The sequence below is a fragment of the Erithacus rubecula genome (assembly GCF_903797595.1).
Source record: "Erithacus rubecula genome assembly, chromosome: 18".
NCBI lineage: Eukaryota > Metazoa > Chordata > Aves > Passeriformes > Muscicapidae > Erithacus > Erithacus rubecula.
Window position 1 is genome coordinate 7,272,751 of NC_136670.1, and position 26,866 is coordinate 7,299,616.

Here is a 26,866-nt window from a genome sequence, read left to right on the forward strand (position 1 = left end):
AGCTGCAGCCAGGCAGACACACCTTTTCCACTCAGCCTCCCTGGCCCAGGAGCAGCCATCCCTTTGCTCCTGCTCCTTGCCAGCTGCCACCTCTCTTGATTGATACCAGGACACGTCACCACTGCCCTGAGTGCCTGCCATTCCCCTGTGGACACGATCATTCGGATCCTGCTTTTCCCCCCACCCCCAATCTGTCTTAAAAAGGATGCCCTGTGATGGTGGATGCAGTAGGGATCCCTTTGCTTTGGGTAAAACGCCTTTTTAGGAAATTGTGGGAGTTAGGAAGCTGCTGAACCTGGCAGAAGGCTGATGGGGCTGCCTGAGCAGGGAGGCACCACACAGAGCACAGGAACATGGGTTCAAGGGGACTTGGAGTAGGAAACTATCTACCTTTGCCAATCCCTGGGGAGGTGTGAGATTAAAAGACTCATTCCTGTTTCAAGTGGAGTCCTGGGAAAAGATTTTCTAGACTAAAAGCAATGTGGAGAGTTCCAGAGATCTGATAAAGGTTGGCATTTAGATTGATTTCAGATGGATCTGTAAAGTGCAACGAATCCACTGTAAAAAATGAAGTTGCATTGAAACACACAAAACCAAAAATAAACAGAGTTTTGAATAAACAGCACTTATGGCAGCTGAACACTGGTAGCAGCAACATGGATTTCAAAGGAAAGTCTCATCCTGCAGGAACAAGACTCTCACCCCTCAGCAGATGCCTTGGCTGGGCTTTGCAGAAGTTTCCATTGTGCAGGGCCCCAGGAAGATCTTATCTGGGCACTTTGTTTGGGTCTGGTCACCCGTGTTCAACTGGGATGGACTGGGAGCAAACTGGGCAGCAAAGGGCTGCTGAGAGAGCTGGGGAGCCAGAGAGGGGTGTGCTCAGCCTCATGGAACATGGAGCAGCAGAGATAGAATCATTCTCCACAAACATGGGAGAGGAGAGAGGGAGGAGAACTGCCTGGGCTCAGGGACAAGGCTGGCACAGGAACAAACACAAACTGAGACACTCGGGTTAGGAGAAAGCTGCTCCCACCATCACAGTGAGTTTAGGGCTAGTTGTCCCCTGGGAATACAGAAGGCAGAAAAACATACTCAGGATGCTCCTCAGTACTGCACAGGGTGTGCTCTTGCAGCAGCAGCAAAGTGCTCACACCGAGTCCCTCAGCATGGGCTGGGCTCAGGCTCCATGGAGCAAACTCATGCTTCTCACAGAAACTCGTTTTATTTAACACTCAGCCAGGACTGCATTTGATGTGCTGGTGACAGTCTAGTCCCAAAACCAGGGGTTGAACTAGATGCTCTATCCATGCTCCTTTTTTGTCCTCTTTCAAAGATCCAAACGCACCAGGCAGAGCAGTCACCATGAACACACACAGTGAAGTGCTCATGAGACTGCAGGAATATCACTGTTGCCAAAGCCCAGCTGCTGAGCATGAGTAAATGTGCATTTCCAGCAGGTTTCAGGGTTCCCTTGTGGTTGCAGTGAGCACCTGAGTCGCTGTGTACCTGCACAGCCACACACTCCCAGCAGATCCTCTCACTGTCCCATGGCAAGGGCACAGACCTGTGTCCATCACACACACCTGAGCCACACCTGAACCACGGCAGTGACAGCAGCTGTGAGGAACGTGGCCCATTTCACACACCCTGCCCATATTTCTTCTTGCTCTGTGACTTCTCCTCCTCAGTCACATCCCTTGTCTCCCCTCTCCTGTGCTCGTATTTCATCCTCTCCTTGCAGCAGTGATTTAGATATCACTTACCAGGAGGCTGCATTCAGTCCTGCAGTGACAAGGGGAGATATATTAAAATAAAGCATTGCAAGAAATAGTCAAAGAGATTGTCTCAACACAACTGCTGGAAAGCAGAAGGGCTCAAGGAAAGACCAACACCCACAGAGAAGAAAAGCTCCAGAGCAGCCTCTGGCATCCTGAACTGCCCCAGGCTTGGGGTTCTGAAAGAAGGCAGGTTTAACAGCAACAGGATCTTTAGAGGAGTAATATTAAAGTAATTAAATATCATAATTTATTAAATATGATTACATTAACTTTTTTCTCTAATATTCAGCACCATGAAAGCCTAGGGAAAACTTAGGAGAATTGCACCATGCAGGTCAAATTAAAATGCTAAGCAATGCTGAAGATAAAGTCAGAATTTTTGCACTACATTTTAATGGCAGACAGTGGTTTTGAGACATTCCAGAGGTTTGCAGGTTACAGGAGCTCAACTTTTCTTCACTGTTATGTGACAAACAAAAAAATAAAAATTAAAAACTAAAAGGAATAACCTCAGACTGTTAAAATTCTTTAATGGGCAAACAGTAACTCCTTATTAAGAGTATAAATAAACTGAATCCTCTCTCTTGAGGTGAAAAGCCTAGATCTGGTGGCAGGACTTGCAGCCTGTGATGGAGCTGCTTTGTACAGATGTTCAGCCCTTTGCCTCTCAGGGACAACTCCTGGGTGCCCATGACTTTTTCCAAACAGATTCTGTGAACTTTAATGGACTGCTCAGCCCAGACATCCATGCAAGTAACTCCCTGATGCCAACAAAAAGCTGGCAGCTCAAGGGGAAGGAGGAAGCACTTGGGGAGGAAAATTACACAGCAAATGGCAGTGCTGGAACAGAAACTGGGAAAGGGCAAGGGGGAACAAATTAAGTTTTTAAGTGCTGACTGCAGCTGGGCTGTGAACTCCCAGCCTGGTCTCTGAAATGCTGAAGTTCAGGTGATGAATTCTTTTCCCCACCTGGTGTTTTGCTGGGGAATATGGCAACACACCAGATCTGCCCTGGGAGGGGTTTGGGCACCTTGGCCAGGGGCAGCTCAGTCCAGAGGCTGGAAAACAGGCACATAGAAAAGTGTCACTCACTGCTCTCCTTCTTCTGCCTCACTGTGAGCTGGCTTGCTCAGGGGAGATTTTTTTTCCCTCTCCTGTTAATGAAATTGCTCAGGGAAGTGGAAGGAAGGAGCTGTCTCTGAGCTCCCCAGTGCAGTGTAACACGCTGGATTCAGCACCAGAAACACGGCATCTGTCTCTACAGAGTCACCTCTGTTCTGCTTGGCTTGGGATGGATTAATCCTCCCAGAGCCAGGCTCCAAAACTAATTTCTAGCAATAGGATTTGCCAGTACATAAACCAGAGTCTCCTAGAAAGAACCTGGAATGTTTTAGCAAGAACTAAAGGACTCAAACCCTCCTCAAGTTTTAGGACTGGAGCACAGGATTGACAGAAACCCACAATCCCCAGGGCCAGATTTAGAGCTGGTTTAGCAGCTCCATTGTCAGCAGCCCAGGAGGGCAGAGCAGTTTAATTAATACCCATCACTGCTGCAGCCCAGCCAGGCTGGCCAGGCTCACAGTGACCCGTGGCAGGCTGTGCGTGGGCAGACGTCAGAGCCCTCCCTTCCAGCTGTGCCCGTGTCTGATCACCCAGCCGTGCACTTTCCTACACGGGAAACCTGGGAAGCACCAACACAACCTCAGGAAAGGGCCCAGGCTGGAATCCTGAGCGTTCTAAGCTTGGAATTCACAGGGTTTTGGGGCCAGAATTCCAAGGGTTTGGGGCTCAGCAGTCCAGGATTTTGAGGCTGAAATTCCCAGGATTTTAGGGCTGGACTTCCCAGGTTTTCAGGCTGGAATTCCCAGATTTTTGGGCTGAAATTCCCGGGTTTTCAGGCCAGAATTCCCAAATTTCAGGGCTCAGTAGTCCAGGATTTTGAGGCCAAAATTTCCAGGTTTTTGGGGCCAGAATTTCTGGGCCCAAAATCCTGGGCCTGGGGGCTGGAAAAATAGGGAGAAGGACACAGAGGCACAGGCACAGCTCCCAGGAGTGCCTGTCAGGAGGAGGCAGAGCAGCAGCATTGATTTCTGGAAGCATCTGCAATGCTGAGCATAAACAGCAAAGCTGAGTAAAATCACTGCCATGAGATAAGCACAAATCGATGTCTCCAGGAATTTTACAGACAGGAAATTTTCTTTTTCTGAAAGACGAACGGAAGCAGGAGGAGCATAATGTTATCAGCTCCCAAAAAGGAGCAAACTTCATTAGGCAGATGCAGCACAGTGAGATGGAAAAGAAATGCACAGAAAAGCTGTCACTTGCTGGACACTGCAGTGCAGAAATGGAGGCATTTTCTGCAGAAGTGTGTTCAGACCTTGCTCAGAGCTCCCAGCACAGCACTGACAGCAGCACAGGCTGGAGGGCTCACAGGGACACCCAGGGAAGCCTGGGCAGCCTTGTAAATCCCTTCCCTGCTGCTTTGGGCAGGCACTGGCTTCACCAAGCTTGGCAATATTTTGTCAGCATCTGTCACTGCAAGACTGAAGTGCAGTTGAAGTGCTGCCCTGAGAACCTTTCTGGGTGGATATTTCACATCTGGACTTTCAGGTTTGCCCCATTCCAAGTTTCCCTGGGGCATCCTTTCTCAGCTGGCCCCACACAAAGCACACTGTGAGCAGAAGAGGTTGTGACTTTCCTGAAGGACTGCCAGGAGCTTCCAGTGATGGACCACAGGGCACACACCTGCTGTCTGCCCTGTGTTTGGGGTGCACAGCCAGAGCCATCCCTGGGTTCTGCAGTAGCTGACCTACACCAGCATCTCTCCATCCCTCCCTTCCTGCTGCTGCCCAGCACACCCCCAGCAGAGCCACGGTAGCCTGGGCTCCTCAGTGATGCAATGTGCACCTCAAAGTCAATTCCAGTTCTATGTTTTAAGCAAATGAATCCCTCTCCTGCTTTCTTCCCATCACTTCCAATCACTCGCATTGCGAGTGCTGTGAACGCCTCAATTCCTCCTCACTCTTCATTCTTCCAATTTATTTTTTGCCTTCCTCTCAGGCTGGAAAATGGATTTCTGTCCATTTTGTTGTCTCAGAAAGTGTTGGCACTGTGGTGCCAGCAGAGACTTTTTAAATAAAGACAGCTAATTCTATTTGACTGAAGGATAGCGACACAGACTCAAAGTCATGTTTCTGCCTTGCCTGTGGTTTGGGGAAGCTTTACTTTACAAAAAGAAAGGCAGTATTGAGTGAAATTGTCCTTGATAGTCTCCATTAATCCCTGGGAAGAATTAGCAGCAGCTTTATATTACATTCATACATCTTCTAGAGGTAAAGATTTCAGGCTTTCTGTCTTATTCACAGCTTTTAATAGAGACTTGACACGGTCTCTTCGGGCGCATCATCAGCACAGGTGGCAGAATTAGTGCCCTGCTTTGTCCAGATGCTCCTCAGGGGATAAATTACAGCCCTGCAGGCTGGCAGGGTTTGAAGTCAGCGTTATGGAAATAAATGCTTATATCCAGGAAGACACCGACTGCTCTGAAGAAATTGCAGCTGAAACCAGAGAGTGAATTCATGTTAAACAAACCTTGTTGATGAGTTAATTAGCCTGACGAGCTGGGATGAGGTCTAACTCACCTGGGTGCCATTTCCCTTCCATCAGTTTGGTGATGGTGTGTCAATCCAGTCTCGGGGCAGAAGCATCGAAACAACAGAGGTAGTTCTGAAAGGAGGAGACAAAAAGGCATTAAAGGACGAAGAGGCGTTAAAATCCAAGCGGGCTGGAGGGCAAAGACAAAGAAAAGGGTCACACCAAACAGGTGGGTGGGTGTCCTGCCTCTGAGCCGCAGAGCTCAGCATCCAGTTCACACCACAACTGGTGCTGGTGCTTGTGAGCACCCATCCCGTGTCCCACGCACCGAGGAGATGCCACACATGTCACACATCCTCCCTGGGTCCCCATGCTTCCACTCCGAAGGGCCATTCCAAAGAAAAGATGGGCGAGGACCTCGGCTCGGGGAGAGGGGAAGCAGAGACGGGAGGGAGGAGCAGCCGCGCAGAGCTAAACTGGAGACAGGTCTGGAGGGTTCTGCTGCTGAAATACACGCACAAAGGGCAGAGAAGCACCAGGGAGAGGCCGAGGAGGGAACTCCGAGAGCGGGGAGAGCGACCCGGACACGCAGCGCGGGGCTGGAACCCGCGGGACTCGAACCCGCGGTCCCTGGAGCTCAGCGCCGCTCCCCTGGGCTGGAGCGCCCCCTGCTGGCGAGCAGCGGCTCCGCAGGGTAAGCGGATAAAGCTCCTTAAAGCGACTCCTGGCGCAGATCGATTCCTGCGCATATAAAGACAAAACTCCCCTTTCACTAAGAAGAGCTATTTGACAACAACCTGACACGTGGCAAGGAGTGCAATGCCAGCCCTGAGCACAGACACAGCCCAGGGGCTTGAGGCACATGCCAGGGTCAGGTACCTGACACCACAGCATCACAGAGACACACTCAGAGTGATGGGAACAGACATTTCAGCAGGGCCTGTTCCTAAAAGAGGGAAGAGTTAGACTAGAGATAAGGATGAAGATTTTTGCAATGAGGTTGGTAAGATATTGGCACAGGTTGTCCAGAGAAGCTGTGGCTGCCCCATCCCTGGAAGTGCTCAAGGTCAGGTTGGAGCAGCCTGCACTATGCTGGAACAACTGGAGATATCCCTGCCCACGGTGGAGGGGGTTAGACTAGATTACTTTGGAAGGTCCATTTCAACTCAAACCACTCTATGAGTCTAAGTTACAAAAGCAATGTGGCTCAAGGCTGATTTTAGTCACACAGTAAAGCCAAAACTTTGATAGTACAGATTGATATGTTAACACCATCCATTAAGAAGCTCCACAGCAAAGCTCCTCACACGCACAAAAGGACACACTCATTGGCACAGCCATGCCAAAAGTCACAGCCACCCCACTTTCTGTGGGAAAGAACCGTGTGTTCCTCACCTGCAGAGCAGCAAGGAAGGTGTCATGGTTCAAAACTCACTGCAACACTAATTAAAACCTAAAAAAGCTTCCACAATTGCTTTTAGCATCCCACCACAGAGCGAGAAACACCCTTTGTAAACATTTAGGGGTACAGATGCTTACCACCAATATTTGTGTGTGCACTCCCCCTGGGCTCCACCAAGGTGTTTCAGCTGGATCACCCTGATACCCAAACACTGAACCACAGCGTGCAGCCCTCCAAAATGAAGAGCGGGGTTTTTCACAGCATCACCAGGATCTGGTAATTTCCAGCAGCCTCTCCTGGCTGCAGATGCTCAGACTGTAAATAATCACTCCACGTTTTTGCTGCCACTGATATTTTCTCGCCCGAGGCAGCCGCTCGCTGTCCTGCCTCCGAGATAAGGCTGGGGAGCTTCACAGGCTTTGGGAGCTTTGAGTGGAATCTTCTCAACATCAAAGTCCCAGTAGGGTTTTTAGTGAGGCTTTAGAACCAAGTTAAGGATTTTTAATGTGCCATATAGCACCCAGCATCAAAGGGACAGCGTCTGCAGGGGCCTGCTGTTAACAAAGCCACCAATAGCATGGAAATGCAGCTGAACTAAACAGCTCCATCACCACTATTTTGAGCAACTTTTATGTACAGGAGATGAGTACTCTGGAGGTTTACTTGGAGCAGAGAGTCTGAATAAAAAACCTGACTCCCCTCTTTGCCAGTGAAATTAGTCAGCTGCAAATGAGGAGCTGGGAATCTTTGTGCTTGTGCTATGCAGACCAGGATAAATATTCTCATTGAATTATGACACTTTTCAGGCCTCACACACAGAATCAAGGTCATCAGCAGCAGCTGGCAGGAGAGTTCTGCTCCTTCAGCTTTGCTGTTTCAGGATGCAGTTGGTTTTTCTCTTCCAGCAGGAGTTATTGTAAGCAGGGGCTAGCTGGGCTGTCAGAAGAGGGGTGTGTTCAGCATGGCCATGGGCAGCAGGAGCATTGCTGCACATGAAATGTGCTGCATGTGACACTGGTAACACCAGCACCCTGCAAATCCTTCCCTCCTGTTGTCCATTTCTTCCCAGGAACCATGAGCACCATGTCACTCACACTGAATTCCCCATGAGCATCATCCTCTCACACTGAATTCCCCACGAGCCTCTGGCACAGGGCCCTCCAGAGCCACTGGTGAAGAGGCTCATGAGGAAACCCCAGCACTGAGGGGTGACAGTGCTGCCTTGTCCAAGTGACAGTGACAGCACAGGCAGCACTGCTCCTCCATCCCAGGGAAGGGCACAGGTTTGGCAGCCAAACACAGCTCACACACAGAAATCCAGCCCTACTTCTGCACTGTGAGCTGGAACACTCTCAGAAACACAAGCTGTTTTTCTGGGAGCTGGAGCAAACACACATTTTCCACCAGTTGCCTCTATTTTTTTAGAGAATAAATAGACAAGCAAGGGCAAAGCAACACCCTGTGGCAGAGCAGGATCCAAGGCTCCCCTCTGCAGCATTCCACACCAAACAAAGGTGAAATACCTGTTGCTTCACCCAGGTGAGTGGGCATTAAGGACATAGCACAGCAAACACCATGGCAGTGGCCATTTGTCCCACTGTAATACAGTGGCAATTTCAGATCCACAAGATTCTCACTTGTTTTCACCAAGCCCTGATGCAAGGAGGAAATAAGACATCTTGAAACCTATTTTTTTCTTCTATTTTCAAAGCAACAGTCTCCAACATCTTTTCAGATCAGTAAGAACCATCCCTACAGATGTCATGGCCCCATTACTGAGCATGACACTATTGCCTTTGTGCAAAGCACTGATGTGGATTCAGAGGCTTTGGACAGCCTCTCCCCAGCCCTCCTGCTTGGCCAGCAGCAGGTATCTGCTGTGCACCGTGGCTGGGTGGCTGCAGAGCTCCCAGCTGCCACGCAGCTGAGAAAATCAAACTAATGTTATTAAGTTAACGCCAGCCCTGGGTGGCTCCACCAGCGATCAAAGCCACCTTGGGCTCCACCGACACGCAGTGACTTGTAAAAGGCTGAGCTGAAACAGTATTTCACGGCTTGAATTGCTTCAAATCCCCCAGGAACAAGTGTCAGGGCTTTCAATAGCTATAGTGCTAATAATAAAACAGGGACCTCTTCCAGTATCACAGCACAAACAGTAGTTATTTCTCTCTCAAAGCTTTGATTCCTAAAACCTTTCTTACATTCAGCTTGACATCAAAACACCCATCTCATTCACTCAGGCTGTCACAGGAGAGTTGTGTGCTGCTATTAGAAATAGCCCTGAGGTGAATTAAGAACAGTCTGTAATGATGTTCCACTACAGCAACTTTATTTCTACCAAACCAAATAAATGAGCAATATTTTATCTGATGTGCCTTGGCTCAGCAGAGAACGGCAGCTGCTCCCCTTATGATTTATTGAATGGATGTTTTCAAAATAGCCAAAGCTGGTCTCTGAAGCCAGCCATGAAATCTCCCATTCCTAACAGCCCAGAAGAGAAGGGACAGGGATATTCAAGTTCTGGGAAGTGGCAAGTTTGGACACGAACTCTTTCATTTGCAATTTTCTCCATATAAACAAAATGCACAAACAAGAAGTTGTATTTTTTAAAAAAAATCTATAAATATTGATGCTCAACAGCTGGCAGCAGATACAGGGCACAGACAAAACTCTTCACGTACAGCTGCAGAAGCAACAGAGTCCAGCACAATCAGGGGAGCTTTGGTTATTCTGGGTGCTGCCAAGACACTGGGATGGGGGAAAGGAAAGGGTGAAGGGGTTATGAAAAGATGGAACTTGGAATGTTGTTGGGAATGGTACAGGCAGCACATCCAGCACTGCAGACACCCAGGGCTCAGTGGGTCCCTGCACCCAGCACCAGGGTGAGCTGAGCAGCAAGAGAAGCAAAATAAAACAATCACAGAGGCACCAGCCCTCCAGTGAGCAGGACAGTGGCAGACACAGCTGAAGTGGGATCTGGGGCTTCTGGAAAACTGGCAGGAGGAAAGGAACATTCACATCAGCGATTAAAACATGTGATATTCTGCCAGAGGACATCTCCTAAGCCAAGAAGTTGATGAGATGCAGAACAGGTCTGGACATTCACACAGACACTAAGGACACAGGGAAGCATTGAAGGAGCAGCAACACATTTCATGGATATCCCACCTATGGATATCCCACTCCAGTGGGCTCTGGCTCCCAGGGACTCCAGCACCACACAATGAGGGGAGGCAGGTGGGTGTTTTAACATGTTTTAACATGTGCTCCACAGTGCTGGTGCCTCTGAAGGGCAGCAGAGCTGCAGTGAGGAGTGACAGTCCCAAGGGACAGGGATGATCTGTTTGCGGTGTTTTAATTCTTTTAATGCCAGAGCAAAGGGAAAGCTGATGAGGGCAGAGCAAAATCCTGACCAGGCAGCAAGTGCCCAGTGTGGGCACCACTGGGATTCCTGCCCTGAGAGAGGGAAAATGTCCCAATATTTATAGCCTGAGGAATGCCAAGCACTTCATTCCACACACTGGCTGAATGTTTGCTCCAGAAGCAGGAGCAGCAGTCTCTGGGGATAAGGGAGTGAAGGGCCTCCAGACCCTACTGGGAGGACACCAATCCCAGGAGTTCCCATCTGTGGAATTGCTGATTAAACACACCCAGGCTGGGGGAAAGCTCCAGAGCACTGCTCTGTTGGTGTTAGTCAGCACATCAGCCCTGTCTGATGAAACAGGGAAGCCTTAAGGGAAAACAGCTTAAAACCTTCACAAAAATCTCACCAAGGTTTGTCCTGATGCCAGTTCAAGTCTCTGTCAGCAGATTCCCAAACCAAAGCAGCCTTTGATGCCAGCTGGGCACACATTCCCCACAATATTTCACTTGAAGACTATAAAAACAACAACAAAAAGAATTTCTCTGATACTTTGCCCTTGACTAATGTGCACTTACTGAAATAAATAACCACCTGGTCTTGCCATTGAAGAGCAGCACAAACATTGCCACAAGCAGATTATTGACCAGAAATACAGAAGCCAAGTTATAAACAGGTTCATAATTCAATAAACAGAACTGTAAAGCATTTCCAAACAGACCATACAAACCTCACTCTACCTCCCTCCAACAAAGGAAGTCAAATATCTATTTATGAGATTCTAACTCCCTATTTTCTATGCCATTCAGCACAAAGAAGAAAAAAGAATCAAGATAAAGAGAGGGCATATTTTAGCTGTACAGGATTTATTCATTCAATTTACATTTGAATCAATTATCCAGGCAAAGCTCGAACACTGCCAACGTGATTCAGGTGGCTGAACACACATCATAAATAGTGCAGCATTCAAGTCATATAATCCATGCCTGCTGCTCCTGGATCTCTCCATAAGCAGGAGGAATATCCCAACTCACAGTGCCATTATTTCCAAGCAGGAGTGTGCTTGGAACAGAACCTCTGAAACCTCTCACACAAAGCCCTGGCTAATATCCAGCCCAGAGGATTAGGGATAAACCCCTGGAAGGCTGGGACAAGCCCCCAGGACTGAGCAGGGACCCACCTGGCTGGGCTGGACATTTGTCCCCTAAGGAGCACTGAGGTCCCTGATGGCTCCTGGGCTGGGGGATCCCTCCATCCTGCTGTGCCCACAGCAAATGACACTGAGCTGCTTCTTGCAGGTTGTGGCACACTCCAGCTCAGGATTCCCTTTCTCTGGCTGTAGTTATGGCACACAATGCATCTCTCTGAGAAAAACAGATGAGAAAACTGAACTCATTTCACAAGCAGAGAGCAGAGCCTCTCCTCTGCTCAGCTTTTCTCCAGCAGAACATTTCTGAGCTGCAATGGAGTTTAGCTCTGCACAAACACGAGAAAGGAGACAAAGAATTATGAAGCCATGTATCCCATTAGCATCCAAATGCAGCTGTGGAGGCAAGGGGTTTTTCTGAAGATAAGGTGTTTTTTGAAACAGTACTGGGAGGAGAAAAAATTTCTTTTATGAAACACATTTTTCACAGACATGAAATCCACAGCGCGTTATAAAACTGAATTTGTTGCTGTTGTTTTTATTTTACAGCATTAATCACTAAAGGCTTGCTTAGGTGGGCAGGAAAAATCCATTTCCCATTGTCTTAACCTCACACAGTTTAAGAAGCTTTTCAAGTGAAGACTCCCAAGTCTGGCTGGGCACAGAGATGCTGGAAGCACATCAGCTGCACTTGCCTGGCACTCCAGGGCAGGAGAGCAATTAAATCCTGGAGCTCCATCACCCATCACTCAATTTAAAGTCTGTAGGAAATTAGATTTCCCAGAACACCATTTCCTCTGGGGTAGAGAATGAGAGGAGGTTCACCCTCTATTCCAGGATTACTGTGCCATGGAGGCAGCAAACACCCTGAGATCCTGAGTGCTGGGATCTCTCCACCTCTGGGATTCTGTGAATTAACAAACACAAAGACTTCTCTCATTTGGCCTCTCCAGTCCCACATTAAGATTTCATGAGGACAAGTGCACAAGGTGAAGGGAAGAGCCAGAAAGGTTCACTGAAGATATTTAAGAAAACTCTTTTGTATTTGCTAAAGCAGATGTGCAGTTACAACACAGAACTGTTACCCCAGTGACAGCAGACTGCCTTTAGTCAATTCTTAGTAAAATGATCTTATATCAATGTGGAGAAACAGATGGATTTGGTGCATCACCTGGAGATAAACAGACCCAGGTCAGGTGTAGGCAGAAACACACATCAGAGCTTTGGAATTTTACTGCTCACTCCCCCAGACAACTACATTTTCATACATACACAATATACATAAACACTGTTAGGCACATGAACAGCACAGCCTAAGAGCCAAACTGATGGTTTGTGTATGCAAGGTTCCTAATGCCCAGCTTGACTTTCAGGAATCAACACAAATATGCAATTGCTCCAGCAAAGAACAGGCACTTGGAGTGCTCCAAAAGGGGAATTTAAAAAAGAAAAACAACAAAAAACAACCAAAACAAAGCAAAAAAAAAAAAAATCTCTTGGCTTATATAATTTCAATTTTATATAAGGAGCAATCAGGGAAGAAAATATCCCTTGCAATTGATTTCCAGAACAAAAGCTCCCAAGGGATCTCGAAGGTTGATCTGAAAAACAAAAGATGACCTTCTAGGCCAGTCACAAGAACACATGGCTGCAATCCTCCCCCTGCATCCAGCAGGAAGGAGAGGTGCTGGAGAAGGGCTTTGCACATCATTGCCACGTTAGCAGGAGCTGGTGAGAGCAGCTCTGGCACTGTCACAGCTCTGTCCCCCTGCCCCAGCCTCTGGGAGCAGCTCTCACACAGCTGCTCACAGAAAATGTCAGCAAACTTGTGACACTTCAGCCTCACTGAGACTGAGCTCACCCTTACCTCCCCAGGCATTTCAGAGCAGTAATTATGGGTGTCTGGGGCACACACATGCTTTCCCCTTTCTGAAATGCAATTACAGCTGCACAGAAACAGGAGATTTATGGAGGGAACACCAGAAGAATCAATATATCAGCCCAGGTGAAAGATCATGATTTTGAGCTGCTGCTGAACTACACTAAACCACCTAAATTAACTTAATTAGGTGTCAAAACAAGTTTACTTGATATATAAGAGATACTTGTTTTAAAAAAACCTCTCAGTCCAGTTTAAAAAAGCAAGCTTGGCTCTCAATCAACACAGCACATCCAACCAACTTTTAAAGACTGCATGTACCATGAGACACAGACATTTTATAGCTCATCTCAAAGTTATATTTAGAAAACAGGCATTCAGCAATTTACAGACAAAATCAAATTAGAAATATCAGCCAACTGATTCAAGAGAAAATAAGGAGGCAGTCTAGGATGAAAGCTAACCTTTGCATGCCTGAGCTTCAGTACTGCCACAATTAGCTGTTCACATGTCTGGAGGGTGACAGCCACTTCTGAAGATACTTGATGCATATATATACATATATATATATATGTGTGTGTGTGTGTGTGTGTGTGGATGGATATATGGATGGATGGATGGACATATAAATAATTTAATCCATTCCCTTCTTCCTCCTTTTCCACAAGTTTTTCACTTTAGGGCAGCATTTTCACACACAGCAACTTGTCTAAACAATTAGTGAACACTCCACCATGGCTCTGTCCTAAAGCTGGGGACAGGTGTGAATGCAGCTGGAGCAGGCACATTGCAGAAGGGGTGCCCACAGCATTGCAGCCCAAAACAAACACCCTGACAGACCAGGAAAGCAGCAGGGCATCCCCCCACCAGCACCACCAGGGACACAAGGACACCTGAAAAGAAGCATCATTTAAATTTCTATGGCACAGCAGCTCCTGTGTCCAGTGGAGAAGCAGATGGAGACATGAGGATGTTATTGAATTTCAGGGTGAGAGATTTAGGCTTAAGTCAGGGAGAAACCCAGGCTTGGTTTTCTTCCTTTTCGAGGTGGCAGGTGTCACCTGTGCTGTCACACATTTCAGAGAGGCTGTGATTCACCAGCAGTGCAGAGTGGAGATCTCCTCCTGCTGCAGAGCTGGGCACAGGGGGAAACACAGTGTTTAAACACACACAGGCTGCTCAAACACAGGCTGCTCAGGAGGGTTCAGGGTGTGGGACACACAGGGACCCTCCTGACACAGCCCTGGGCAGGTGACATTCTCTCAGCCAGGGACACAAACCAGGCTCCTGCCCTGTAAAAGGTGTCTCAGGAGCACACACTCCGTGGCTGCCTCATGGAGCTGAGTGAGAAAAATCCCTCTTCTCTTCTTCGTGGGTCCAGGGAATGTCATCAGAAACGAGCTGGGCCTTGGTTTGTAATTTAAACAGGATGTGCTGCCACACTTGCATCAGCACTGCTGCAGACAAAGCAATACTTCTGTGGAACAAAACAAACCATTAGCAGACAAGAGCAATTAGAGAAATCATCAGGAGACGACTGGAACCCAATTTAATGTTTTGAAGTGGTGCTCAGGAGAAGGCAGCCTCAGCAAGCAGGGAGCACACAGAGCACCCCAGGCTCTGTCCCAGGGCCCTCGTGGCCAGCCAAGGTCACAGCCAAAATCTGCTCCAAGTCCTTGCCCAGAGCCTGCTGCTGAGCCCAGGGTCTGGATCCAGGAGATCCCAGCACTGCCAGGGTGTGTTCCCTAAGGTCCTGTGCCACAGCTGGAATAACCCACCCAACATCTGCCACTGCAGGGACTGAACTCTGTTACAAGGCTGCTCTGAGTTGCTATTTAAGTACATGTTTAACCAACATGAGTCTCTATTTTTGCTTAACACACTCCAGTCTGTACAGGGAACACTCCCTCATGGAGGGACAAAGCCAGATGTCACTCCCTGAGACACCTACTCCAAAATCCAGCTCTGGCAGGAGCTGCTCACAGAGCAGCCACCCAGCTGACATTGGGTGTGCCTTGTAAAACCCAACCCATCCTGCTCCTCTGTGCAGGTGTGACATCATGTGCTGTTATGATTCTCTACTCCCCAAATCATGAAGGAAACGTCATTATGTACAAAACGTTCATAATAATATAGTTATCATTATAGGATATTACAGACCTCACCCTGTTGCTTTATTCTTACCTCTGAAGAGGAGAAAAATGTGCTTAGTGCTGGGAAGATGAGTGATAAGGTCTGGATATAAACAGCCCCACAGTGCAAAAGCTGAGTAACATAAATCAGAAAAATGCCCTAAAATGTTAGGAAAAGTAGAATGCAAGTCCCATGAACTAATACTCCTTCCCAGAGGCACCTCTCAGGCCCCTCTTCCTCCAGGCAAAGGCCAAGGTCACCTGCAGATCTCCCCAGGTGCACCACCAAGCCAAAGTTCTGCTCTCTCCCACTAGAATGAGCCAATAAACATGAATTAATAAAAAACCAAGGCACAGTACACAGCATTGTTCCAACAGTGGTGTTTACCTTTGTGTTCAACACAAGTAAAGCTCAGTAAAGCTCAAAGCAGAATTAATTTCTTGATTAAATAATTTACAGGCATCCCTTTATTTCCTTATAACCATGCAGATGACACAGGTTCCCAGGGTGATCCCCTGCCCCCCAAAATTTGCCCCACTGTGCCTTGCTGAGGGAGCTGCTCCCCCTTCCCCTGTGCTGCCCCTTGTTAAGCTGCAATCCAAGCCTTGCTGGATTGCACAGAAATGATGAAGTGGAAGCTGACACATGTTCAAGCTTTCCTAATTGTCCCCCAAGGTCTACTAAGTATAATTACCAAATAATGCCTGGGAACACCACCACATCCTTGGCAATTAGGGTGATGGCACAGAAGGGCCACCAGCCCTCCCAGCATCTCCTGCTGCAGGTCCCAGAGCCTCAGCATCCCCCAGGCATCAGCAGAACAGCACCAGCATTCCACCTTCCTCTGACCAGAGGCTGCTCAGGATTTCAGGCCATGAAAACAACAAACTGCCAGCATTCTGAGGATCCTCAGAGGGAGGATGATGAACCTGTAGAAATGGTTTACTTGCACTTCACCCCAGCTGCTCCCCTGTGCAAATGCTCTGGCCAGCTCTGTTCCCCACTGAGTTTCACCTGTGGGTCTCATCCCTCTGACCCTGCTCCAGAGCCATGAGATGGAGTTGTGGCACCATCAGTGCCACAGCACCAAAATGAAGAGGGGCATCAAGCCACAGAGGACTGCAGAGGAGATGTTTTGGCCACTGATAAAAATAACAAAGCTCATGAGTCCTTTTCTTACTCTCAGGTCTCTGCTCCTTCCAGCAATCCTGCCCCTGCCCTCAGCAGAATTCCTTCTTAGACAAGAGGCAGTCATGTCTGCACAGCTCATCAGATCTGAGCAACCTGCTCAGCCAGTTCTTGTGAGTTTTGATTTTAAATCACCTATTTTGAGAAATGTCTCTGCTTTCACTGGGAGGATGGAGCACCCACACCAGGCACCCGAAAACCCTGCCAGGAGTGCAGTGGCTCCTGCCCAGTGGTGCTGGCATCCTGCAAGAGCTACTTCTGAAAATGTTCTGCTGGTGCTGGGGGCTGCAGAAATTCCCACCTGCACCCTGGGCTCAGCAGCCAGGTCAGGGTACATTCACCAACAGCTGCAATTGTTGTAAACATGCAGATTGGCTGTAAGTATTCCTGGCCAAAATTGATAGAGATGACAAGAATTGTAGCATTTTCACACTGATTTTAATTGCATTTTGGCCATGCTGAAGTTAATTTTTATTTGCTATAACTCCAAAATGAGTCTGCCTCTAAACTGAGGATGAACCCAGATTTGTTTGCTCATGAGCACAGATCTTGGAGATCAAAAGCTAGAGGCCAAAATAACTAACTCTTTGGGGACAAGGCAATTAAAATAAGCAGAGATAAATATTTATGTGTTTTTTTTTTTTTTTTAAACCTACTGTAAAGTCTGTCAGGGACCATTAGGGGCCATGAGCTGCTCTGCCCCTGCCTCCCTTCAGCTCTTTTAGTGTCTGCACAAGTCCTGGACATGCTGGCACCCCAGCTGGGCTCCAGTCCTGCTCCTGAATTCCCACAACTGACCCAAGACCACCATTTGATATGAGCCAGGCACCCTCCCACACTTTCAAATAAAAATATACAGAGTACAAACAAATCACAAGTTGATGATAAACCTGGTCATAGCAGCTAAGAAAACACTGGAAGGTAAATATCTGCTCAGGTGAGATATTTCTGCCACAGAACCAATGTCCTACTCCACAAAAGACCAGCTCCTATGAACAGGTGAGATTTCCATGGGGTTGTTCCTGCCTCTCTTCCCAGGAGCTTCCACTCCCTGACATTCAGCTGCTGCTGAAGCAATGATAAACGTGAGACTCTTTATATACAAAATGTGAGATATTTTCTTCAAGTGACCCTCCAGGATCTCAAAAGCTCCGAAGGGATGAAATCCAACCACTGGCAACCTGCTGAACAGATAAAATTAATTCATTAAGATTTTCTCTAAGGACAAGCTCAATGATTTATGGGGGTTCTTGACAGTCAGCTTTAAGAAACAGCATGAAAGTGATCTGTGGGGGAAAAAAAAATTAAAAAGCAAAAAGAGGACTTTGATCACTCCAGCAGTGGACAGCAATATCAAGTGACTGTAGTTCACAGCAAATATTAGACCAAAAACATTAGAACTCCTTCCTCCTCCACTGATGGAGCAGCCTTCCTCAGTGCTGCTGATGAGGATGGTCACGCCAGAATTTTTCTCACATGTCTTTTGTAAAATCACCTGGAAGGGAGGATGCAGTGACTCATGTACTGTCTGCTCTCCTTCCTCTGTGCCCAGCGGGTGGGCTGAAGCACAGGACCAACACTTCCCACCTTTTGTACAGCTGCTACTTCACTCCTCAGACTTTTCTGCCAGTTTTGCTCATTTTGTTTCTGTTACAACTTAAAATTTTAGCAGCAGCTCTCTAGGTCTTGAGAGAATCAGCTCTTGACATTTTCACCTTCTGCTGGTGGGGTTGTCTGCAAATGTCAGAAGCATCATCACATTCCTAAAGCTCCTACACTTCAAATCACACCCCATGGACCATCACAGTCCTGCTTTTATCTGAAGTACATTCAACATGTTTGAAGTCTGACAGCACTTCTTGAGGGGCATTGCTTCTTTTCAAGATTAAGCATAAGAGGATGTCATGCAAAGACAGATTCTGCAGCAACTTTACTGGGTTATAAAATAACCAGAGTTAGAAAGTTATACTGCTGTCCAAGACAAGGCAGAGAGAGAAGCAAGGACACCAGGAGGTGATGCTTCCTCACTTCTGAAAGGATCTGTGCCTTTGGAGCAGGATTGATGGAGAACAGCAGCAGTGCTGGGACAGTGAGCAGGGTTTGGATTGAGCCTGTCTTGGCTGCAAAGCCCAGAACCACACTGGGCAGTGCCTTTTGGTCTGGGCAGTGCCCTCCTTGGGGCTTTTCATGGCAAGAAGAGCCAAGTCTTGAGGAAGGAAAACAGGAAATGGGAATCTGGCTGTGAGAGCCCACCCAGCACATGTTCATCCCAGCTCACAAAAAAACATCCCATACAGCTCACAAAAAAAAACTTTGTTTCTTTTGAATACTTCTCATGGATTCCTCTGGATTCTCAGTAACTGTCTGAGTACTGGAAATAAGTCATGTTTCATCATGAAAGCCTCTATTGTTTTGGGTTTTTTTTATTTTATTTCAGCATGCTGCATTGAATACCACCCCTTGGCTCCAAGAGCACTAAGAGAAATAGAATCCACCACTAAAAGCAGTCAGAAAAGTTGAACCCCTTGTTTAGGGACATGTGTGGGACATTTCCATTTGAGCCAGCTTCTCATGTCTCCATAGGGAACAGAACAGAGCCATCAGCTCAGCACAGGATAAGCTCCACATCCAAGCAATATTCATTAAAATACCAAAAATATGAATTCCCCTCTACTTCCCTCAAAATCAACTGTTTGGGGAAATGTATGGCAAACAGCATGATGGATTTGCAAATAACAGCCCCACTCAGGTGCTGGAGCTGGGAGAGATTCTGAACATGTACATCAGAGCACTGAGTCATGATCAGAGCTTTAATCTAAATTTGTTCCATTGATGTGGCAGATTTGTTCCACACCAAGCTGTTTACATTTCAATGTGCAAGTGAGTAGATTTAGCTCATGTTTCAGTCTTCTAGAAGTCAAAATATTTCTTAGAAACACAGTCCATTTAATTCTGCTTGTTCTTTGCTGCTAGAACACTATTAACATTCATGCTGCTTTTATTTGGATACCTTCCTATCACTCTTCAACTCGTTTCTAGTGGGCACTTCTCCAAAACCATAATCCCCCATACAGGCAATTCACTTAAGAGCTGGGCTTGATGATCCTTGTGGGTCCAAATATTCTCTGATTCTGTAATAGCTCTACAAACATTCTCTGTGGTCCCAGCCCAGAGAAGGTCAGAGTCAGCCTGGACTGCAAAACAGTGATAAAGCACAACATAGCAAAGATCATTTCTGTGTGTTAATCAGCACTGATGAAAAACAAATTTAACATTTCTCAAATCCCTTAAGTGTAATTTGATGGGCTGGACAATGTGTAACTGGAGTGTCTGAATCAACCAAAGCTTCCACCAGGGCTGGTGATGCCACAGCCCAGGGAGGGAGGAGCAGGTACCTGTGCCACCAGGGCTGGAGAGATGTCACCACAGACCTGATCCCATCAGATCAGCTCCTGCTTCCAGTGTGGAAAACCTGCACCTTGCACAGCTCATCCAGGGCTGACAGAGGATGCCCTGGATCCCTGGCTGGGGCTCAGGTGAGCCAACCCAGGAGGAGGGAGCACATCCAGATCCCATCAGCTACACACCAGCCCTTTATAAGGTACAACTCCAGAACTGTTCATTACACAAATCCACAGATGTGCAAAAAGAACAAACCCATTTCTGGCTCTTGCTGGAGACAGGCTGATTGCCATCAGACAGGTGCAGGGGCATGATAACTGGATTAGGAGACCCATAAATGCAGCTTGCTGGGATTGGAAGCTCTGTAACAATTTTAAAGAAGGGAAACAATGCCCCAAAGCCATCTGTAATGCCTGTGAGGAGGAGAAGATCCTCAAAGCCCAGCACACACTGAAATCCTGGTCATGCAGAGTTTAAATCATTATCTCCTTGCAGGCACACTGAGGATTTCTCCTCTCACCCACATCCCTCTCCCACCAGTGGAGCACATGAAGGTGCTCATTGTGCTGGAACCAGCATCAACAATAGGACAATGATCCAACATATTCCTGCCAGGAATTATTTGCAGACAAAAGTGATCCATCAAGTACAGCCCAGGAAAAACCACATTAACATGCAACAAACATTGTGAGGCCAAAAAGACAAGGAATCAGGAGGCAGAAAAACTAATTGCATGAAGGTTGCTTAATTATTTTTAAGGTTACAAGAGAAGCCTGATAGAATATGGGCTCCATACAGCAGACACTGCAGAAATTTCTATCAATCTTATCACAATTCTGCCCTCCTACTAGAGCAGTACAGCCATGAATGCTGACCAGCATCAACTGATTAAGACACAAATCTCAATATTACTAATAAAACAGCAAGTGCCAGAAATAATAGGCACTATGAGCATGTTCAGTTTCAGCTGCAAAATGGAGAAAAAAAGAACTTTTATGGTGTCTTGCCAATAAATTCATCTCTGGGGAACCATCAAAACAGAGGATGCCTTTCTGTAAAGCAATCACTGATGGCCTATGAGCAGAGAAAAAAATCCAGCTCTGCATAACAATGACAGCAGGGCATGAGGCACAGAGCAGATCCCCAGCCAAGCCTGAGTGGGACAGGCTGCATGGAAGAGAGGAATTCCAGGGCAAATAAAGAGGGCACAAAGGGGAAAGTTATAGAAAATCAGATAATATTAAAGAGAAGAGATTAGATTTTAAAAAGGCAAGGCAAAGAAAGGAACAGAGCAGAGACATTTATAAAAATATCCACACTTTGAAACCTCTGCAGTGATCACAGAAAAATTCCTGACCTAAACAGATTTAGATGGTGAAGCTCAATCAATTAGATCCACACCCAGGTTAAACAAGATTTCAGAAGAGCAAGAGCCAAGCCTGGTCTTCCTTCCATGCAGAGTCAGTGATACACAAGTGCTGTGCAAATCCTTCACTCTTCTTCCAGAAGGAAAAGCAGAAAAACCTGGCACAGAGCTGGCACTCTTTTCTGAGGAATATGGGAGCAAGAGGAAATCTCCTTTTGCAGTGGGAAGCAGGAAAATGTTGGGAGCCGTTAAAAACTGCAAGGAGAAGGAAAGACAAAGATGCATGATCCCATTACCCATACAGAAAAGGCAGCAGAGAAACAAGAGTTGGCAGGGGAGAAGGATGCACCACGTGCTCTTCCTGCAAGCAGGAAAAACTGGGAAGCAGGAGTCAAATGCAGCTGCTCTTTATACAATCCCTTGGATAGGACAGCAGCCAGGCCTGGGCTCTGGCAAGTCAGTGATTTACAACCTAAAATCAGAGAGTCCTAATAGAAAAATAACAGCCTGTCAGAGTAAGTGATGGTGCTTGCAGAGACCTGCCAGCCTCCTGGAGCAGCTGCTCACTGTGACCTGCAGGGAATGGGAATGGCCAGGAGAAAACAGGCTGTTCTGCCAGGGGGGATGGGGATTTCTCTGGTTTACAGGTCCTGGACACCCCCTGTGCAGGATGCTCAGACACCCAGCAGTGCTCCCGAGATCAGCAGCACCTGGTACTCTAATGGAAGAAACAGTTTCTGCTAAAAACAAGAATATCAGTGGGAAATTAAGTGAATGCTGTAAGCACAGGTGGAGAAGGAGGAACAGGGACAACTGATTAAAAACCAAGATCAAATTGGCTTTGAAGAGGGGCCCAGGCAAGAAGCTCACACCTTAGACATGTACCAAAATACCTGGAAATTAGCACCTCCCTGTACTAGAGAAAACTGCTTTGCAAACAGAAAAGGCATTTCTAAAAGGAGCCTCTTTTGACCTTCCCTCCATTCCCTTTCCATGAAGCACCAAGTGGGGGTGGCTGAGGAGCAGCTCTGACCCTGCAGGACCCTCCCAGGTTTGCTTGGCTCCTAAAAAATCCAAAACGACCTGTGGTTTGAAAGGATCCAGGATTACACATTAACAGCAGCAGCAGGAGCCCAAAGAAACAAATTAAACAGGCAAATTCTAAATATTTGTGAGTAGTCAAGAATTTGCAAGCTGCTCGTGGGCTGAAATCCCCCCATATGCAAAGCTTATGTTCAAATAACCAAACAAACTCAAAAATTTCCGCAGAAATGACCCAGGTTAATCCCCACCATATAATCCCATTTCCCAGCTCCTTCACTGAAAGCCTTTCACAAACCCCAGGCTGGTCAGAGCACAAACTAAGCCCAACATTACCACCTGGTGGAAATCCTCTTCTGCTACAGCCACAAGCAGAATAATCATTACATTCATTTAGCAGAGTAAAAGATTAGACAGTGGCAGTGTTACACCAACATCGAGCTCAGTCCTGCCCACCAAGGGGTTTAAAAAATACCAGTTTGGCAGCACAGAAAAATTACTTTTTCAGAGAGAAAGGCAACAAGCCCACATGCAAAGCAGCCTCCACATGCCCACGTCATTTCCCTGGAGTCCATCTATACAGATGCCAGAGAAGAGGCACAAGAAGGATTTTTTTAGCAAGATTAACACAAAATTTACACATAGATAAATCATGACAGTCACAGAAGACTCAACATTACCCTATCCACCAGCATCAAACCCAGCCATTTAGGAGCCATGTGCCAGCAATCAGAATATTGGACTCTTGGAAGCAGTGATATAACATTCACATCTTTTTATTGCACAATTGTTTGGACAGGAGAACCCCTTGTTGCAGACACCCCCAACTCCCAGGCACACATTGTTCAGCCTGTGTTGCTGAGCACAGCACAAAGAGAAAAAAAAGGGAGGAAACAGCAAGGAAAACAGCACAAACAGTACAGCTGTAGATACAACAAAGGTCAGATACCTCTCAGCTCCATGGCAGCCCAGACACAGAACCCTGTTTGGGCACTTTCCAGCTTCTTAAACAGCATCCATGGGGCTGGCTCCTCACAGGATCTCATCAGAGTTTGGGAGCTGGTGGATGGCTGAAAACAGCACAGAAAGGGGGTGGGAGAATGCAGAGATAAAGAGAAAAAAGTAAAAAACAGGAATGAGATGCAAATAAACAGAGACACAATCAAGGAGTGTGAATTAAAAAAAAAAAAAATAAAGAGGTGGGAAGAAAAGGAAAAGGGAAGTTTAAATGCTGGGGAAGTTCAGTACAAGAATGTTGGACTTGGAAGGAAGTTATTGTTAAAATCCCAGCAGCATGGCCTGATTCCATTGTGCAGTGGAGAAATCCCAGATCTGAGGCACAGACCTGTCCTGCAGGAGCCTGCCTGTGTGATTTTAATGGGAGCAAAGGAAGCACCATGGATCTTATCAGTGGCTGAGCAGGAGAGCAGGCTGAACTGAGGAATGAGCTTTATCTGGCAGTGCCAGTTCCCAAGGGATGCCTGCAAAAGAGGAAGGATCTCACAGGATGAGGCTGTGGTTGGAGCCTCAGAGCCTGTCAATGCCTTGCTTTTGGGGGAGGCCATGGCAGGGGAGGCCATTTGGTTTAGTCCATTGCTTCTGCTTCCTCAGGAGAGCCCAGTGGGACATGGACAGTGCAGGGTGAGTCTGGGGGAAAGCAGCAGACGGGAGGGATGGAGGGGACTGACCACTGAAGGTGCAGAAAGGTAAAACAATAAAAATCCAAGAAGGTTCAGAGGATCTACAGTATTTCTGTGCACACAGAGGGACAGACAAGCTGAAGGTGCACCCTGGCACTGGAGAAAGGCCATGAGAGCAGCAACATTCCCCCAGGATTGCCACTACACCCCAGAGAGCAAAGGTGTGAGGATCCACAGCTTCCAGGGGCAGGACTGGGCAGAGCCCAGAGCTACAGAAGGATCATGACCAAGGTCCTGCTCTCCAGAAAGCTGGGCTGGAGTGCAGCCACCATCTCCCAGGGACACAGAAGGTGCAGGAGCATCAGCAGCAAAGTGCAATTCCCATTTTGAGATGGGAAGCTACAGGGCAAGGAGAACAGCAGGAGTGCCACTGGTCCACTGCTACCTATATTTATATTATCCCAATATCTTCTGTGCAATGAACATATCCAAGGACAATTTTATAGACCAGATTCACAGCCCCTTTGAGACACAGCCACAATAACAGTTTGCCACAGTCTCATATGAGGCCTTCAAAGTCCAGAGCTCTTGGAGAGAATCTCTGAAAGATTGTCTCCTGGCCAGCATAGCTGTAAGCCTGGAAGAAAGTTATAAATAGTTGATAAACATAATTTCTGCATAAAATAAATATATTTTAGATATATTTAATTGCCTCCACATATCATTTTGCAGAAAATAGTAAAAAAATTAAATAAACTTCTAACCTGTAATGAACAGATGAGTGGTGACATGAAATACTCCATGAGTAAGAAATTAGCAGAGTATTCAGGAGCTGCCAGCATTGCTTCACACCAGGGAATGCTCAGGGCACCCCCAGGGACCCCTTTCCCAAAAGGGAGCACAGACTCCCAAGGTCCCTGTGTAAAGGAGGCATTTACCCCTTTGGAGCAGCATCCCACCCATAATCCAAGGCCATGGCACAGCTGTCCCTCCTGCAAGGGAGGAGATCCTGACACATTTGTTGTCACAGATATCAGAGAATTTGGTGCCAGGTCTGCAGAGGGAGAGATCCTGTGTCACAGCAGTAACACCATGGTGGCTTTGCACACTTTAAACCTCAGGCACCCACAGCCATTTCTGCAGCATGCAGGGCCCTGGATGTGCTGGTGACATCCCTAAATCACAAACCAACTGACAAAGGCAACATTCCTTTGACTTCCAAGAGAAGGACACTGCATGGCCCCAGAACAGGCAGGGATTTCTGCAAATATCACAGAACCACTGCCTGCTTTGGGTTGGAAGGAACCTTAAACCTCGTTTCAACATGGCCAGGGACATGGCCAGGGACACCTTCCACTATCTCAGGTTGCCCCCAAACCCATCCAACCTGGTTTGAGCACTCCAGGAATGGGGCAGCCACAGCCTCTCTGGGCAACAGCTCCACCAGCAAACTGACATTGCTCAGACCCACCTTTTTTGATGATTGATTAATAGCCCCTGATTTATGTTCCCAGGCTGCAGAGAAGAAACAGGTTGTTTTCAGAATTCGGGCATAGGCTGCCACCATCTGCCTCTCTAGACTTCACTGTCACCTCAAGTGACAAACAGGTTTCCTTGTGCCTCTGCTCTTGGATGAGCTCTGTCCCAAAAGACCTGCAAGTCAAATGTTTTCCAGCCACAGTAACCTTTAGAGACAAACTAAAAGTTCAATAAAAACGCCATGAACAATGTTAACTTGAAGCTCATTGATGCCAAAAAGGAGAGAAAGAGGAATCAAGGGTGCAATTGCACCAAACAGACCATCCTACAAAATTAATGAAAAATTGTTTGTTCTCCATCTCAGTTTCTAAAAGGCAGAAATACAAATGAAAAGTATTTCTCTCAGATATATTTAATCATCAATCCATGCACAGTCCCACCTTGTGACACTGCCCTGTCCCTGCTAGCTCAGCCCCCAGGTGTGCAAACCCTGAAATCTCCTCAAAGGAGATTTCACTAAGGATGGAGAGAGGTACAAAGTCAAGAAAAAAGCTGGGAGTGGGATGAAGTAGGAGAGGGGACATCTCATATCATATTTTACCTCACTGAAAATCTTTATAATCCCTAAAGAATCAGAAATGTTTGTTTTTTGTCGAATGGAAATGGAGGGAACTGGCAGCAGAGGGGGGATGCAATCCAAAACCTTCTTATGGTGGAGTTGGAATCTTTATCCTTCTGCTAAATGTCTATCAAACTTTTGCACTTTTCCTCAGAAATTCATGCTCTAGTCCTGCCCTGCCTTTAGTACTAGAAAGGGATAAGAAGTGTTCAATGTGGAATTTAATTCCATGAGTTCATTTCACTATGGACACAGACTGTTTTGGAATAGGCTCTTACAATTTTAGTCTCCTCCTCCAGCCCAAGTGCAGTCTCTCTCCAGGCTGGATTAACCTCAGCTCTTTCAATCTTCCTGAATAGACCATTTTACCTCTAAATCCAGACCCCATGAAGGAGAATAGCTGTCATAACTTATATCCTGATTTGCCTTTGTAACAGGCACAATCTTCCACATTCATGGTCTCATATACAATAGCCTAACCAGGCTGGTTAAACCCAAAAGAGAATCCATTTGAAGAGTCATTTATCACCAAATCTATTACTTTCTAAGAGACATTCTTAAATGAGGAACTGGTTTATTAAGCCAATTCCATCAGGGAGGATGCTGATATTTTCTATTTGATGGAGAAATGAATGCTAAAGGAGCAGATACATTTCCTGGCAGTAGAAGAGAACCAGTTAAAGGGGAAGACAAATCCCAGCAGCTCTGGATGCAGGGTTGGGCCTCAGAAACACCCTAGGGTCAGAATGGCTTTCCAGCATGGGTTCCCTGCTTCTAAATTTGGGTTGCACATAGTTCAGTGACATCACTGCACAGCACCAAAGGGAACAGATTTAA